The sequence below is a fragment of the Mercenaria mercenaria genome, chromosome 18 (genome assembly GCF_021730395.1).
Source record: "Mercenaria mercenaria strain notata chromosome 18, MADL_Memer_1, whole genome shotgun sequence".
Classification (NCBI taxonomy): Eukaryota; Metazoa; Mollusca; class Bivalvia; order Venerida; family Veneridae; genus Mercenaria; species Mercenaria mercenaria.
Window position 1 is genome coordinate 13,359,882 of NC_069378.1, and position 19,117 is coordinate 13,378,998.

The window sequence follows — 19,117 nt, forward strand, 5'->3', positions numbered from 1 at the left end:
ACAGGAGATACCTTGCCACATTCCCCCCCACCCCGGTCGGAAAGGTTCCCCCCCCCCCCAAGTTAAACTCGCTCCTACGCCAATGTAAGAGACAACGGCCCAGTTGTTTGAAACTTTAACATGGGATTAAGCTAACAGTTGATTAACTTTTAGGGTTAGTTTTCGACATTTTAGAAGACTTAGAAAAACAAATGTATGAGTTAAGAATTATGAAATTTGAAAATTCTTTACAATGAAATCAAAATATCATACTAGTGTTTCCCACCAAGGCTAGTGTTTTGAATCAAAATTTAACCAGCAGTTAGTTTAACAGCCGGTTAAAGTTTCGAACAACTGACCCAACGTGTCATCCGCAAGATTCTGACCTCTAGCTCTAAGGTCAAGGTCATGCAGAGGTTAAAGGTTAAAGGTTAACATGGTCTGTTCCTTGCTCAGGCCATTCATCTGCCATCAACGAAGGGACTTTAGAATTAATTGGCATAAATGCTCTGGGGAATTTGTCACTAATAGTGACAGCTATAATTGTATCGTTCTTAAATTGTATTCTTTCTGAATATTACATCAAGTGAAGATCTGTAAATAAATTTGTAAAGAGTTCTACAATCTTAATTTGTGAACAGGTCATTTATTGATGTTAAGCAAAATGTTTTGAAATAAATTGTACATTACAGGATATAAATATATTGTCAATAAGATGACTTAGTAACCTCTTCAGTTTTCAGTATACATCCCTAAAATAGTGTTACAAAATTTCTTTCCAGGATTATCTGACATACACTTTGACTGGAGACACAAATAGTGGCTGTGAAGAGACATTCTGTATCCATGGTGACAATCATAGGCCCCATCTAACGGTATCCTTATGGTATAGCATTATATAGTAAGAAAAGAAAAGGTAGGACACTTCCGAAACACCAAATCTGATTTGAAGCTAATATAGAACGTACGGTTCAAACGATACACTTAATTAATTGATATTATTGTAATAAACCTACGGCATAAGTTTAACCTTTATCACTACAGTATTTTTAAAGAAATCTGCGATTTTCCACGAACTTCAGATTTCTACATCTTCCCTGCTTGTATACATCCGGTTTGCAACGGAGTGAATTTGTAGTCCTTATTGCGGTGGTCAAAAATAAACCTTCGGTATCGAAGGTATAAAATTTTGTGAAAATAAATCGAAAAATTTATAATCTGTACCGGCTTGGCCCGATATAATAATGTTGTCGTCACGCTTAGCAGCGCTCCTTAGTTGTTCTAATTGAATTGACATTTTTGTTTATTATTGTTTGTCGCTATTTTTTCATTCAGTTCTATTGAAGTAATGATGATGAAGGTATATAGCCGAGGTATATCGATTTTCCCGGTATCTGTCAAACTATACCTATTAACCAATGAAATCGCAGAGGATATTCGCACCGTAGATCCGGAAACAGCGGAGCAAAGCAAATGTTGGACTCGATTCAAAATGTAAAACATCGATTTTATAGCTATAATAGGACTTACTTGAACACTTTTTGTGGTATATTTGTTAAAATTAATATTTCCAACTAACGTTTAAATTTTATTCTATTGAAATCGATCATATATTAATGAACAAGAGAATATGGGTATTCGGAAGTGTCCTACCTTTTCTTTTTTCTTACTATATAAATGCTATACCATAAGGATGCGTTAGATGGGGCCTGTGGTGACAATGGTCCGATTCAGCTGCAGAGATCTCTCCTTAACATGTCTCCTACTCTAGTAGTTATACTCACCAAGGTTTTAAATTTTGATTACAGAATTTATAGAAACTGCAATTTTAAATTTCTTGTAAAGCTTGTTAATTTATATGAGAAATCTAATCATTGAAATTTGCTCATAAAAGTTAATACATTTGTTTTAAATAATCAGGGCAAGTGATTTGAAAGTTTATATTAACAAAATCTTGATAGATATATTTACTCTATGTTTATTTTTGTATATTTTATAACTTATAGTGCAGAGTGAATGTTAATGATAAGTAGTTACCCCACCAATAATATTGCAGCAGTCATGATGTTTACATCTTTATCACACGTGACCTTGCTATGCCTGTGTTTACCAGTAACGCATGATACCTGGTGACGATCAACGAGGATGAAGAAATCAATAACAGTATCATCAAGGTTACTGCTACACGACATGGACTTATTGTAAGTACATTGTATAATGTTACATCACTTTTTGTCAGGCCCTCTGGCAGTGAGCTCGACATAGTTGTCACCATGGCGGTTTGGTGTATGTGCATGTGCCTGTCCGTTCTTCCGTCCGTGTGAGTTTGTCCGAGGTGTAACTTAAACACGGATCAAGGAATTCTTAAATAACTTGGCAGTCTGCCACAGCAGTTTATTCCAGCAGTTTGTTCCAGCTGTGTTTGCAGTTTGTTCCATTAGTTTGTTCTAGTTTTATTCTGCAGTTGGTTCCCAGTTCCAGGAGTTATTTGTAGAAGTAAGTATATCTTAAAAAGTTCGAACAATACTGTCATTGCTGTTTGTAGAAGAATTTAGGGGTATTAGCATCATGCAGGCTGGATGTTTATTCAGTATTCATAATAGAAAGAAAGTAAAGACAATAATATTTTAGCAATAATTTTACCTTTGGGTCAATTAAAAGACATTGCAATATTTACATTTACAATTTTTTGTTGACAGTTCTACCCATTTGTCACCTAGGTGAACTGTAATGCAGGACTTACACCTCGTGTCCGTACTGTCAAATATGCTTGGAAAGTTCTATCACAAATTAACGAAAAAATGAAAAGAAAATAGGGGGTTATGTAGTTCCTAGTGAAATGCCAGTCAGTTGTGGTCTGCTACCCTAAAAATGGCGCATATTTACTCTCGTCCGCGCAATAAACACCTACTTCCGGTTTCGATCTGCAAAACTTGACATGTGGGGTGTATGAACATGAAAACCGTCTCATTTCATGCAAAATGTCTTCTAGTAATGAAAAACGGTGATTAAAGCACTCGTTCTACACGAATTTGCGCAAAAAATGGGAAAATTAGGATCTATTTATTATGGACTTCTTTCGACTACACCACGGAAGCACATTTTCGACCGAATTACTGACCTTATTCCTATTATAGGTTAAAGGTCAGTAATTCAAATCCTTCTTTGTTTCATATAAAAAACGACAACTTCAGGTCGTCTTTACGTATCTTTAGAGAACATCACTTTTTCCTACACCTATTTTTCATGAAAGTTCTATCACAAATTAACGAAAAAATGAAAAGAAAATAGGGGGTTATGTAGTTCCTAGTAAAATGGTAATAAGGTACAGTTACCTGCCCTTCGTTACCCAACTAAAGGAAGTGTATCCGAGAGAAAAGAGGTCCCTCATTTCATGATGGATTTGATTGTAAATAGATATCCTGAGCTTCTGAAAGTAGTCAAATTTTATAGATCTGATGTAAATGAAGAGAAAGTGGTAAAACATTGCTGGAAAATCATGTTTTTTTTGGCAAATGACTGTCTGCGGATTTGTACAAAAAGTAGGCTGAACCGCTTCACTTTGTAAAAATGCAATACACTATTCATTCTGACAGATGTGAGGAGAAAAGTAGCAGGTCAACAGGTCACTTAAAAGTGATTTTTGTGTTTCTCTCGGATAGATTTCTAAAGAGAAGGTATTTGCATTTGTCTTCAGAACATTGTGTCAAAGCCTTGCATTGATATATTTGTATGTAACCCTATGGGAAATTAATTGTACTTTTGAGCCTGATATGAATGCAGAAAATGAACCGGTGTCCATGTTGGAAATTCTGTACAAGCTTTATTTCTGCTTGGAATGAGCTGAAACTTCATAGACAGGTTGTAGATATATTCTAAACATATACAAGTGATTTTTTAATCACTTTGGCTAAAATGTTTCAGTTTTATGAGGTTTGAAGTTGAATATATGCCCTCGGCCGAGGGGGAAAATTAAAAAAAAAAAAAAAGTTACTTTCACTTTTGAAATGTTCTAAATATAGAAAGATGTTGTGTAGCAGCCTCATTTTGAAATCCAGACCTGAAATGGAGGGCTTTTTTCAAAAACATGCTGAAAAATTACAAAAAAAATCTGTGGCGAGCCAGGATTCCAGTTGCCGTCTATGGACTGGTGCCACCAAACAGGGCCATTATATATATGGAGTTATCAATGTTAAATTACCTGGCCGGGATAGATGGTCTACTGTAACTGTACATAGGTTCAGTTACATGGTGTCCGACAGGATCTTAGTTTTACCCGAGGGGGACGTCTCACACCTGTGCCACCAACCTCTGTGCATTTACCGAGACCATCTATCCCTTGAGCCCCACCATAATATGAACTTAGGTGCTACCTAGAATGCAGAGCTCCCTTGAAAATTAAAGGAGTGCTGCTGTAATTATCTGGAATCCGTTTTAGGAAGTTTATGTTCATTAAGATCTATTAAAATTTTAAGAATTGATGATAATTCATGATTTCTGAATGAATGTCTTAGAATGCATTAAGATTAAATCTTGACATGCGAAAATACGAACTAAAGAAAGTTACGGTTCTTTTTAGAAGGAAGAATGTGTCCAACTTTAAGGCAAAAATTCTGCTACGATAGACGTTTGGTATGGGAGAATGAAACTCATTTACATGTACAAAGCTTGTTTAAAATCCAAAAGACTAGCCATCTTTAAAAGTTAGTGATGAGAATTTTACCCAGAGAAAATCACTGTTTGCCGAGGGGGACGTCTCCACCTGTGCCACCAACCTCTGTGCATTTACCGAGACCATCTATCCCTTGAGCCCCACCATAATATGAACTTAGGTGCTACCTAGAATGCAGAGCTCCCTTGAAAATTAAAGGAGTGCTGCTGTAATTATCTGGAATCCGTTTTAGGAAGTTTATGTTCATTAAGATCTATTAAAATTTTAAGAATTGATGATAATTCATGATTTCTGAATGAATGTCTTAGAATGCATTAAGATTAAATCTTGACATGCGAAAATACGAACTAAAGAAAGTTACGGTTCTTTTTAGAAGGAAGAATGTGTCCAACTTTAAGGCAAAAATTCTGCTACGATAGACGTTTGGTATGGGAGAATGAAACTCATTTACATGTACAAAGCTTGTTTAAAATCCAAAAGACTAGCCATCTTTAAAAGTTAGTGATGAGAATTTTACCCAGAGAAAATCACTGTTTGCCGAGGGGGACGTCTCACACCTGTGCCACCAACCTCTGTGCATTTACCGAGACCATCTATCCCTTGAGCCCCACCATAATATGAACTTAGGTGCTACCTAGAATGCAGAGCTCCCTTGAAAATTAAAGGAGTGCTGCTGTAATTATCTGGAATCCGTTTTAGGAAGTTTATGTTCATTAAGATCTATTAAAATTTTAAGAATTGATGATAATTCATGATTTCTGAATGAATGTCTTAGAATGCATTAAGATTAAATCTTGACATGCGAAAATACGAACTAAAGAAAGTTACGGTTCTTTTTAGAAGGAAGAATGTGTCCAACTTTAAGGCAAAAATTCTGCTACGATAGACGTTTGGTATGGGAGAATGAAACTCATTTACATGTACAAAGCTTGTTTAAAATCCAAAAGACTAGCCATCTTTAAAAGTTAGTGATGAGAATTTTACCCAAAGAAAATCACTGTTTGCCGAAATTGTCGAAAACTTCTGTTTTATTAGCTCGACTATTCGAAGAATAAGTAGAGCTATCCTACTCACCATGGCGTCGGCGTCGGTGTCGGCGTCGGCGTCACACCTTGGGTTAAGTTTTTCGTACCAGTTCATATTTTGACAAAGTCTTTTGAGATAAAGCTTTGAAACTTTCAACACTTGTTTACCATCATCATGACCAGTTATAGGCAAGAGCACATAACTCCATCAAGGATTTTGGCTGAATAATGGCCCCTTTTGACTTAGAAATCATGGTTAAGTTTTTCGTACCAGTTCACATTTTGACAAAGTCTTTTGAGATAAAGCTTTGAAACTTTAAACACTTGTTTACCATCACCATGTCCAGTTATAGGCAAGAGCACATAACTCCATCAAGGATTTTGGCTGAATTATGGTCCTTTTTGACTTAGAAATCTGGGTTAATATTTCGTACCTGTCCACATCTTGACAAAGTCTTTTGAGATAAAGCTTTGAAACTTTCAACACTTGTTTACCATCACCATGTCCAGTTATAGGCAAGAGCACATAACTCCATCAAGGATTTTGACTTAATTATGGCCCCTTTTGACTTAGAAACCATGGTTAAGTTTTTCGTACCAGTTCATATTTTGACAAAGTCTTTTGAGATAAAGCTTTGAAACTTTCAACACTTGTTTACCATCACCATGTCCAGTTATAGGCAAGAGCACATAACTCCATCAAGGATTTTGGCTGAATTATGGCCCTTTTTGACTTAGAAATCTGGGTTAATATTTCGTACCAGTTCATATTTTGACAAAGTCTTTTGAGATAAAGCTTTGAAACTTTCAACATCGTTTACCATCACCATGTCCAATTATAGGCAAGAGTACATAACTCCATCAAGGATTTTGGCTGAATTATGGCCCTTTTTGACTGAGAAATCTTGGTTAAGTTTTTCATACCAGTTCATATTTTTTGTAAAGTGTTTGACATATGGCTTTGAAACTTTTATCACTTGTTTAGTATAATAGTCTCTATTTGTAGGAAAGAGAACATAACTCTGTCATCTATTTTGGCTGAATTATGGCCCATTTTGGACTTTGAAATTGGTTCTTTTTCCATACAAGTCCATGTTTTGTCAAAACTATTTGACATACGGCTTTTAAACTTTGAACACTTGTTTATCATTATGATTTCCATCTGTAGGCAAGAGTACATAACTATTTTGACTGAATTATGGCCCTTTTTGGACTTTGAAATTGGCTCATATATTGCCATTTAGTGCAAGACTTATCGAAATCAAAGTAATACAGGAACATTGTTTGTCTAATCTATTTATTTCTTTTGTCTGAATATCCGTGGAAATATTTTGACACCATTCTTCAATCAATTCTTCGAATAGTCGAGCGCGCTGTCATCAGACAGCTCTTGTTTACTGTACTGCTAAGTTAACAGTCTATGACATTTTTATTGTTAATCTTTTAGCACTACTGGTATAGAATAGGAATGGTAGTAGAAGCCTTTTTGATGTTTATTGATAATTCATTGGCAATAGTTTTTTTTTCCTAGTAATAAACTCTGGTCAGTGATTTTTAAGCTTGTGGATGAAATATATGTGAATGGGGAGAAGAGCATTATGTGCTTTTCACAGTTCAATGCCTGTATATTTTGATCCCAAAACCTTTTTTAAAAATAAGTTTTATCTACAGACAGTACTTTGGAACCTGACATCACTAACAAAACACTTGTTAAATTTCACATGAATGACCTTATTTTTTTACAATGCTTTTAAAACTCATAATAAATAAATAAATGAAAAAAAAACTGAAATAAGAAAAAAAAAATGCATATGGTGAGGATCGAACTCCCGACCTTTGGTTTTCAACGCCAACTCGCTAACCACTGTACAATGTGGAATATGACGTCATCAACTCAAATATAAATATATATAATAAATTTCAGTTATGGAAGCGTGATGAAAATCGTTTCGCATTGAAAATATTGTATTTTATCCTTTTTTTTTCGTAGAATATGTATTTAGCACTGAATTCTTATCTTCAGACGCTCATTTACATTTTTATTCAACGTTCAAAGCAGTAAGCGAAACACTTTTGTCAACCGTAAACAGCAAGGCGTCTACTGACGTCTTACTGATTTTAAAATTACTATGAGCATTGGGTGCTGGAAGAAACCCGAACAACACCGATTCCAAAAAAGTACCACGAATTTTCAACTCGATAGTAATTCTTTACACAGTTTTATTCATTTTGTTTTTCACACGTTTAACCGTAATGCGACGCTGTCGGCGCCGCTTCGCGGCGCCGGTAGCTCTGCTATAAAAGATAATTAAAAAGGGCATCTTTGTACTAGTTTCAGGGGTGTTAACGGAAAACTTTGAAAATCTTCTTGTCCAAAACCACAAGGCATAGAGCCTTAATATTTGGCCTGCGGTATCATCTAATGGTCCTCTATACAGATTGTTCAAAATATGCCCCTGGGATGAAAAGAGGCCCCATCCCGGTGGTCCCACGTTTTACATAGACTTACATAGAAAAAAACTTAAACATTTTCTTGTCTGAAACCAAAAGACCTAGGCCTTTGATATTTAGTATGTAGCATTGCCTTTTGGTTCCCTACCAAAATTATTCAAATTCAGCCCCTGGGGTGAAAAGAGGTCCCGCTTTGTGGGTCTCAAGTTTTACATAGACTTACATAGGAAAAAACTTTTAAAAATCTTCTTGACTGAAAATTTAAGGCCTAGGCTTTTGATATTTAGTATGTAGCATTGCCTAGTGGCTCTCTAACAAGATTACTCAAGCTATGCCCCTGGGGGTGGGGGGAAAGAGGCCCCGTCCAGAGGGTCATGTAGTAATATTCAAGTAATGATTAAATCTCACACATTATGATTTAACTTCTGGTGATGTTTATAACATATTCAGATTAGTCATTTCTACATTAGATGCAGCTGAGCTTTATTCCTGAATTGGCTCCGTTCCGTTCCGCAAAGTACCATTAGCTATATAGGTAATGGTATTTTGCGGAACGAAACGGAACAAGAAATATTTTGCTTGATGTGATTTCAGCTTGCACCACAGACAACCAACTGACTAGTTTCATGCACTGATTCTGCAACAAATGCGTTTTGCAAGCATTAGCACACACTCTCAGTTTCTAAATGTGTAGATAGTACATAGAATCTGAGTAACAAGTACACACCTACGATATGTAAGTGAAAAGAAGAATGATCTTGCTGTAATCTTCAAGTAATGATTACATCTGACACAGTATGATTTCACTTCTGTTGATATTTATAACATATTAAGATTAGTCAGTTCTACATAAGATGCAGCTGAGCTTTATTCCTAACTTGGTTCCGTTTCCTTCCGCAAAATACCATTAGCTATATAGGTAATGGTATTTTGCGGAACGGAACGGAACAAGAAATATTTTACTTGATGTGATTTCAGCTTGTACCACAGACAACCAACTGACTAGTTTCAAGCAATGCTTCTGCAGCAAATACGTTTTGCAAGCATTGGCACCCATTCTTAGTTTCTAATTTTGTAAATAGTACATAGAATCAGAGTAACAAGTATCCACCTACAGTATGTAAGTGAAAAGAAGAATGATCTTATTGTAATTTTCAAGTAAGGATTACATCTGACACATTAAGATTTAATTTCTGTTGATGTTTATAACATATTCAGACTAGTCAGTTCTACATTAGATGCAGCTGAGCATTATTCCTGAATTGGTTCCGTTCCGTTCCGCAAAGTACCATTAGCTATATAGGTAATGGTATTTTGCGGAACGGAACGGAACAAGAAATATTTTGCTTGATGTGATTTCAGCTTTTACCACAGACGACCAACTGACTAGTTTCAAGCACTGCTTCTGCAACAAATACGTTTCACAAGCATTGGCACCCATTCTCAGTTTCTAATTTTGTAGATAGTAAATAGAATCAGAGTAACAAGTATACACCTACAATCTGTAAGTGAAAAAAAGAATGATCTTGCTGTAATCGTCAAGTAATGATTACATCTGACACATTATGATTTAACTTCTGTTGATGTTTATAACATATTCAGACTCAAAGTCAGTTCTACATTAGATGCAGCTGAGCTTTATTACTGACTTGGTTCCGTTCCGTTCCACAAAGTACCATTAGCTATATAGGTAATGGTATTTTGTGGAACGGAACGAAACAAGAAATATTTTGCTTGATGTGATTTCAGCTTGCACCACAGACGACCAACTGACTAGTTTCAAGCACTGCTTCTGCAACAAACACGTTTTGCAAGCACTGGAACACTTTCTCAGTTTCTTATTTTGTAGATAGTACATAGAATCAGAGTAACAAGTATGCACCTACCATCTGTAAGTGAAAAGAAGGATGGTCTTGCTGTAATCGTCAAGTAATGATTACATCTGACAAATTATGATTTAACTTCTGTTGATATTTATAACATATTCAGATAAGTCATTTCTACATTAGATACAGCTGAGCTTTATTTTCGACTTGGTTCCGTTCCGTTCCGCAAAGTACCATTAGCTATATATAGGTAATGGTATTTTGCGGAACGGAACGGAACAAGAAATATTTTACTTGATGTGATTTCAGCTTGCACCACAGACAACCAACTGACTAGTTTCATGCACTGATTCTTCAACAAATGCATTTTGCAAGCATTGGCACACATTCTCAGTTTCTAAATTCGTAGATAGTACATAGAATCCAAGTAACAAGTATACACTTACAATCTTTAAGTGAAAAGAAGAATGATCTTGCTGTAATCTTCAAGTAATGATTACATCTGACACATTATGATTTAACTTCTGTTGATATTTATAACATATTCAGACTAGTCAGTTCTACATTAGATGCAGCTGAGCTTTATTCCTGAATTGGTTCCGTTCCGTTCCGCAAAGTACCATTAGCTATATAGGTAATGGTATTTTGCGGAACGTAACGGAACAAGAAATATTTTGCTTGATGTGATTTCAGCTTTTACCACAGACGACCAACTGACTAGTTTCAAGCACTGCTTCTGGAACAAATGCGTTTTACAAACATTGGCACCCATTCTCAGTTTCTAATTTTGTAGATAGTACATAGAATCAGAGTAACAAGTATACACTTACAATCCGTAAGTGAAAAGAAGAATTTTCTTTCTGTGATCTTCACGTAATGATTACATCTGACACATTACGATTGAACTTCTAGTGATGTTTATAACATATTCAGATTAGTCATTTTTTTACATTAGATGCAGCTGAGCTTTATTCCTGAATTGGTTCCGTTCCGTTCCGCAAAGTACCATTAGCTATATAGGTAATGGTATTTTGCGGAACGGAACGGAACAAGAAATACTTTACTTGATGTGATTCCAGCTTGTACCGCAGACAACCAACTGACTAGTTTCAAGCACTGCTTCTGCAACAAAGAAGTTTTGCAAGCATTGGCACCAGTTCTTAGTTTGTAATTTTGTAAATAGTACATAGAATCCGAGTAACAAGTATGCACATACAATCTGTAACTGAAAAGAAGAAATTTCTTTCTGTAATCTTTAAGTAATGATTACATCTGACACATTACGATTGAACTTCTGGTGATGTTTATAACATATTCGGATTAGTCATTTCTACATTACATGCAGCTGAGCTTTATTTCTGACTTGGTTCCGTTCCGTTCCGCAAAGTACCAATAGCTATATAGGTAATGGTATTTTGCGGAACGGAACGGAACAAGAAATATTTTACTTGATGTGATTTCAGCTTGTACCACAGACAACCAACTGACTAGTTTCGTGCACTGCTTCTGCAGCTCATACGTTTTGCAAGCATTGACACGCATTCTCAGTTTCAAATTTTGTAGATGATACATAGAGTTAATATTATATTGATACAGCTACAATTAAACTGTAAGTAAAAAGAACAGTCTTCATTTGTCACTAACATGCGACTAACCAGGACAATGAATCGAATGCGATAGGTTATTTTTTTATCAAAGATGGTGGTCTGATTAATTTGAAAGCATTGTTTTTTTACATTTTGATTATACCCCGTGGGTGCCTCTTAACTTGTTCCGTTCCGTTTCGTTCCGTTCCGCAAAGTACCATTAGCCCTTTATTCTAAGACATTAAAATCACAGCAATTCATGTTGAACTAAGTTTTGTTTTTTCACGCCAAAACAGTGCATGTATTTTCAATAGATCTATTAAGAAGCAGAGGTCCTTCTTAATTTAAATGGTGTAAGAAATGGCAAAATGATACATACGTGATCGATACAAACGTTACCAGTCTAATTTAAAATAACATAAATAAGAAAGTGTCACTCAGTTTTAATTGACAGTGTCAGCAATTTGTATCGTCTATGTCGTAAGATGCAGACTTCACACATGTAACCAGGTCTAGGAAAGTGGAATATTTACAGATTATCTATAAATTTACAGATAATCTATAATTTTACAGATTTTTCAGTCTGTAAATTTGCAGATCAGGTGTTTGAAAACTGCTAAAATTATATTTAGACACAAAATCGCAGCTTGAAATTAATTGATTTACTTATCGTATGTATAAATAAAGGTCAATTGTAACTTTCAGTCATTTCTGTTGACTTTGATTTTTCTTAAAATGCCAAAAAACTCAAAGTCAACAAAAATGGCTGAAACCCACAAATGACCTTAATTTATGCATGCTGTAAATAAACCAATTAATCCCAAGCTGCGGTTTTGAGAATAAATGTAATTTTATCAGTTTTCATACACACAATCTGTAAATTTACAGATTGTAAAATCTGTAAATTTATAGATTATCTGTAAATTTACAGATAATCTGTAAATATTCCACTTTCCTAGACCTGGTAAAGTCGCACATATGTCCTTGAAAACGTATTTTCTTTTTCTTAATAATGTTCAACGGGCTCATCTGATAACGTACGGTATAAATAGGAAGTAAATTTGATACTCCTTAAAGTAAAACCTACTTGTGATTAAATGACAATTACAGTTTTTGTTTGAATTAAATTTATGTTGTTATACATATTGAGTACGCCATAAACACAGTACAAACTATTGATACATATGTTACGTATGGTAACGTATACTTGATATCTTACTGACAGTCCATTTTGTACAACATGGGACTTTTTTTTATTTTTTGAAGTTAAGGTTCCAAGATAAAACGCCCGGGCGTTATAATTTGCTGATTTTTTTTTGTTTTTATCATTAGTTTTTTTCATAACATGTCATGCAAATTCTATTTTTAAAGTCTGATAAAATATGCTTTGATATTTATTTCTTATTATAATGTTTTGTTTACAGAATTGGTCATATGTCATAGAATTTTTATTATAAAGATACATGTTTGACATTTCATTGAAAACAAAATGAATGTAAACAAGCATACCCGTGGCACCGGTAGCACAGTGATCGGTAACGTATGTATTGATATATATATATATATATATATATATATATATTATTGGTGTAGAGGAGACCGGGGATAGTTGTTACATTTTTCATATTTTATATTGTATCGGATGAATTATTTAACCGATTTTGTCCAGCTTATTATCTTTGTAAAGCTCATTCATTGCAATTTTCAATTTTTTACTATTAATTCTAAAACGAAGAATATTTCTATCCGATAAAGATAGTTGTACCATGTTGGTGAAATGTAACAACTTACCCCACCGTTGGGGTAAATTGTTACAGCGTCTGGGGCAAATTGTTACAATAAGCAATTTTACAATTTTACAAAGAATTTACATTTTTACAACCCAACAGTAAACATACAATGCTTTCCAATCTGTTTATAACATGTATAACACAGCTTTTTCATTTCACAAATGAATCATTTCACCTAGTTGTTAGTAGAGCCTTGTAAGTTAAACAAAACCTTGCGAATTTCAAACCATACAGGTCCATACTCTATTTTTTCAGCATTAATGCAAGCCTGAATAATGCTATAGGCTCCAACTATTTACTGAAAGTGCTTCTTGTATGTTCTGTATCTATTTGCATGTATATAGGCAATACAATATGGTTAAATCAAAACATCTCTTCCATTTCTCCATCATATCCACAATGATGACAAATAGGACGATGTTTACATCTGTTTACATTTTTCTTTTGTTTTGTTGCTTTCTGTTCTTTAGTTTTGAGCACTTGTTTTGCTCATTTTTAAGAAATTTTCCACAGTTTCATGGTGAATTCTTATTTTACTATGTTAACACTCTTTTCGGGCGTATCTGTCAGAAGAGCTCTTTTACATTCTTTCGCCATCCAGCAGTCATTCTAAATTGGCATTTCTTATCTGGAGAAAACGCAGGCCTGTTGTAGTTGTTCGCTGCTCTTAGATTTTATTGACGCCACTGTAATGTTCATTTCTATTCACACCAATCAGGACAAGATATATATATCTTCACTGAATACGACATCTTCATAGACAAATTGCAATAATGTTTGTATCGCCAGAGGAGCTCTGATGGTTTAAGATGGCAGAGGTGCCAAGGCAGCTACCCAAAGTCGACAATATATAAGGTAGCGCTTAACATCGTCAGTTTCATTTTGGCCATTTGAAAAATCTGTATAGTAACTGGCATGGTCATTTCACTTCATTTTCAGTAGTATGCGCATGGGGTAGTTGTCATCTCTGCTATTCAATATAACTACAGCATAGAGCCAACAATGTCCACCCCCATATGCAGTTTCCTGGTTCAATCGAGCATTTACTATAACAAAAGTAGTGTTCTGGTTTCCCTTGTCTCAGACAGGAAGGTCTAATACGTTTGTTCCAGTCTCAAATAAAGATTCTCTTGTGAATCTTCTCTTTGGGGTCAACTGGTAGTATGTATCAACGTGCCCCGCACTAATTGTAACAACATGCCCCGACCCCACAACACGTGACAATATCTAAGGTAGACAACTCAGAGAAAGCATGTAACCTCTTGAGATTTTACGATTTTTAGCACAATTCCTTGTTTAGTCCAACAACATTTTTAAAGTTTTATATATATTTCAAGTGTGCACATAAACCAAAAATGTATGAAAAACTCGAAAATTTACTTACGTGGCCCAAAATCTAGCTTTTTGTTCTATTTTTCAAATAACTGTCACCAAGTTAAACATCGCATCCGTAAAAGATGGCGACTTTTAAAACTAACAAACACGCATAATCTGTGACTTTATATGATGCGTCATCACTTCAATATTTGCAATGTAACAACCTACCCCATGTAACAACTATCCCCGGTCTCCCCTATGTGTGCATATATCAGTAATAATAACGCATTGTTGACTTGTGGTGGGTTGCACATCAGGTTAACATTATTGTAAAATCGAGGGCTGAAGTTCAAAACAAAAACTGTATCGTGAACGTGAGAAGGCTAAAGGCAGTGCGCTCCTCGAAAAGGAGAGAATCAGGCAGTGAAAATATTACCTCCCTGCTAAATCCTTGGACAATCAGAAAAGGGAGGAGAGAAAATAAGAAAAACTAAATGAGAAACAGACTCTCGAGACTTCGAAAGAAATCCAGTACTTTTTCACAAGAAATTATAATGTCATAATATGACATTATACATTCCCTGTGAGAATGTACCAGGTTTCTTTTGGAGTCTCGAGAGTCTGTTTCTTAGTTTTTTGAATAGGCGTTGATTGTTCGAGCGCAGGCTTAACTGAAAAGATAGTGTCTGTAGTTTTTACTAAGAACATATGCCACCTTATATCACTTTATTTTCATTTCTATTAAAATCGTGAGCTTAAAACGAATCGCTGCCTTAGGACTGGTAGCTAAAAGGTAAAAGAGCTACCTTTAATTACTGTTAAGGTAAAAATCTTCCAGTAAATGTATTTTACTCTTTGTTGCTATCTTTTCATATTCTGAAATTAATTTTCATTTTCACAGCGCTTTGCTTGTTTAAAATAACCAACATAATGTATGTTTACGATGTGTAAACAAGGCCATGGTTATTGCTATTTCAAAAAGACAAAAGGTAATATAGTTGCGCAAAAAGGCGGAAGGATTTAAGAAAAGAAATGCTTCGACTCCGTTAAATATAAAGAAATCACGCCCCCGTCTTAGCATCAAGAAAAACGGACCCCTGCTTAGCAACTGGATAAATCTGGCCTCGGAAGCTATTGAAGGCTCTTAATTTGTTATTTCTTAAAGTGTATATGTCAAGACAATACTCGTACATATATCCGTATCGCAAAGTAGTCTTTTACGGCCTTTTAAAGGGTTAATCTATTGAATTTGCGAAATGGTCCCCCGTCTTAACATCATCAAATTTGTTCACTTCAGATGCGCGGTTGCACTTTTAGAGAAAACGAGCGGACTTTGAAACAGAAAACTTGTAACCGAGTGTTGGATTTTCATATGAAACGGCACTCATCTATGTTTCCTTTTATTTGAAAAGGTTGGTGAAAAGATATTAAAGAAAATGTTACCTTTATCGAGGCATCAGCCATCTTTTTGGCACCCCAGATTAGCGAAAAAGTCACGTGGTACATGCACCCTGAAAGGGCATAAAACTTTGTTCCAAGCGTGATACATCTTTAAATAATTTTTACAAGAATGTAAATAGATTTTGAAAAGGTCTTCAAGTAAATACAGACTAAATAGAACTGTTAATTCTGAATGAAATTTTATATGTAGAATTGTCGGATTGTGGCGATGCTTTGTTCATGAATGTGATTGTGCTCAACTTAAATAAAATCATCTTTACCTCATTTTTAGCTGATTTATTGATACACCAACACATAGATTATTCATACACCAACATATGATTTATTGATACATTAACAGATGATTTATTGTTACACCAACACATGATTTATTGATCACCAACAGATGATTTATTGATACACCAACACATGATTTATTGATCACCAACAGATGATTTATTGATACACCAACACATAGTTTATTTATACACCAACACATGATTTATTGATCACCAACACCTGATTTATTAAATCATCTGTTGGTGTATCAATAAATCATCTGTAAAATAGCTGTTAAGTGCATATAACCAATCTGCGTATTTGGTAATTAATAAAACCCGGCCAGGCCCGGACCGACCCAAACAAAGGAAATAGCCGATTTCTCGGACAATACAGCCAAAACTGAATTAAACACATATATAAATTTTGGCAATTTCTAGTGTAGCAACGTGCAGAATGCAATAACAAAATGATGTTTCTAAAATGTCTGACAAAATCACCATTATTTTAATCCAGAATTCTTACACTACATTGTACAGAAGGTAAATTAATAATTATTTACATGTATGCGTAACATAATTGTACGTTATACCTTGCATAAAATGCGATGTCACAAAGTTACGAAGCTGTAAAAGGTACTAAATTAAAGGTTCTGTAAAAGAATCTTGGAAAAATAAAACTTAAGCCTATTGAAATACTTGAAGCATGAAACTTTTATAGGTAACAAACACATTTAGATCTAAATCATGTACTTAACAAAAAAAAAAAAAAAAAAAAAAAAAAAAAAAAAAAAAAAAAAAGAAACATGCGCCTTTTAAAGCAGGAGTTCGTGATCTATGTTCTTAGTATATTCTACCGTGTACTTTGAAAGTTACAGGGGCTCCTATTTGCAAAAGGATTCCTTTATGTATCCCCCTTCCATTAGGTCATTTGTTTCTATTGGCAAAGGTTTGATATGGCGAAACAATATCCCTTTGGTGAGGCCTATCCGCTTTAATGGAGGCTCACAGGGAAGACCCGGCATGCCCAACTGTGTTGCCTCTGGAAATAAAGACTATTATTATTATTATTATTATTATTATTATTATTAATAAGCAAGCGCGCTACCATTGCGCCACCAAGGCTCACAAAAGTGGTTTACTTGTATTTAAAAAAAGGATGCGCAATTCGGCCTCAACCGGGATAGCTGGTTTTTAAGATGCGTTGTTATGCCACCACAATGAGAAGAATAGAGTGAATTAAGGTGTTTGCCAGTCTTCTTTGATGTCGGTCGACGTAATAATGGTCGAAAAGTAAAGCTACCATATTGCTCTGATATTTGGTATTCATATACAAGGACACCTCTCCTTCATTTTGTACGATTCAGATTTTTTTTATATTCCTTTTCTGTTTAGCAACGGGCCCTTTCGTACAATTAATGAAAAATTGAAGTATCTGAAGTAAAAATGGCTTATTTTTTTCGCTGGATTATTTTCAAAAACAAGGGAAACAGAATGATATAAGACAGTGTTATCAATCGGAAATTTCATAAATGTCACTATGATGGGCGTTGACTGTTCTAAAAACTGCGCGATTCTTTTGATCTTAGAGTAGCACCGTACGAGCTTCGGTGGACGATTTCGTCGACGGAAAGCGATTCAATTTACAAACGGCTTACGCAGTCTTTTTGCTATGAAAATTCCAAACTAGTTTTTGAAATAAAAAGGGGCTCTTTCCGTGAAATATTTCACGAAATACGGTAGAAGCATATATTTGCATCGCGTGCATCACTGAAATAGCCTAAACATCATCCGAGGTAACACAAGTTTCAACGTTATAAAATCTTAATGTTATTGCTGTTTGTGAAAAAAAATCACAGTAAGACCCTTATTTTCTATTTCATAAATTTGTTCATATCCATATTATTCATATTCAGTTTAACAATCTCTTTTAGATTGTCAGGATTGGCTAGTTTTTAGGCGACGAGGATGCCTGGGTTTCAATCCAGTAACTCTAGTTTGCTTATCAGAACTCATCTAGTTGAGTGGGAAACATATTTTTCATAATTTCAAGCTTACCCGTCCGGGAATCGAACCCGGGCCGTTGGATTAGGAGACAACGACCTTAACCACTCAGCAACTCAAACCAAATACGTAAGCAAAATCACTGTAATACCCAAGTCACACATATGGCGCGGATAGCTACGTCCAGCCACGGATAGAAACGTAGTAATCCGTATCGATCCGTAGGTGTCACCCCGGTATAGAAGTACTTCCGGGTCGTTGTATCCTAGAAAGTAGTTCTTTGAAATTTTGAAGTTCCCAATTTAACGCTATCCCTACTTTGACATGTTATATTCCAAATGTATTTATTGATACTGTGTACATTTTTTTGTCATTTCTGATGTCTTTAGCAGTTGTTTTATGTGTGTTTTTCAGGATTACATTTCTGTGCGGAAGGATAAAAAAACTACACCAGACTGGTGGCCATGACAGATGTCAGTGGGAAATTTAAACATGGACTAGATACTTGATGTGTAGCAAAACAGTTCATCGTTGATGGTGGTGTTTTTTCTGTGAATATTGACTGGATAGTATTACTCTTCAGAAATACAGAGCTGTCAATGCTGCAATTTTTGTTGTGAAATTCACAATTTTATGTCCAAAAGTGCTTGTTTTACTATACAGCAAAGAAGGAGAAATTGTACTGGGCCGACACCTATATGGCAAATTCAGAAAGTGGAATATCTCAGCAACCATAGGGTTTACAGTCA

General features: G+C 35.1%; 1 long non-coding RNA gene across 1 annotated transcript; it reads left to right on the top strand.

Annotated features, from left to right (window-relative positions):
• Nucleotides 1–1,691: 1,691 nt before the first annotated feature.
• Nucleotides 1,692–18,914, top strand: LOC123539428 (uncharacterized). Its single transcript, XR_006683976.2, has 3 exons — nt 1,692–1,767; nt 2,036–2,180; nt 18,783–18,914. It is a non-coding gene; the product is annotated as an uncharacterized LOC123539428 (long non-coding RNA).
• Nucleotides 18,915–19,117: the final 203 nt, after the last annotated feature.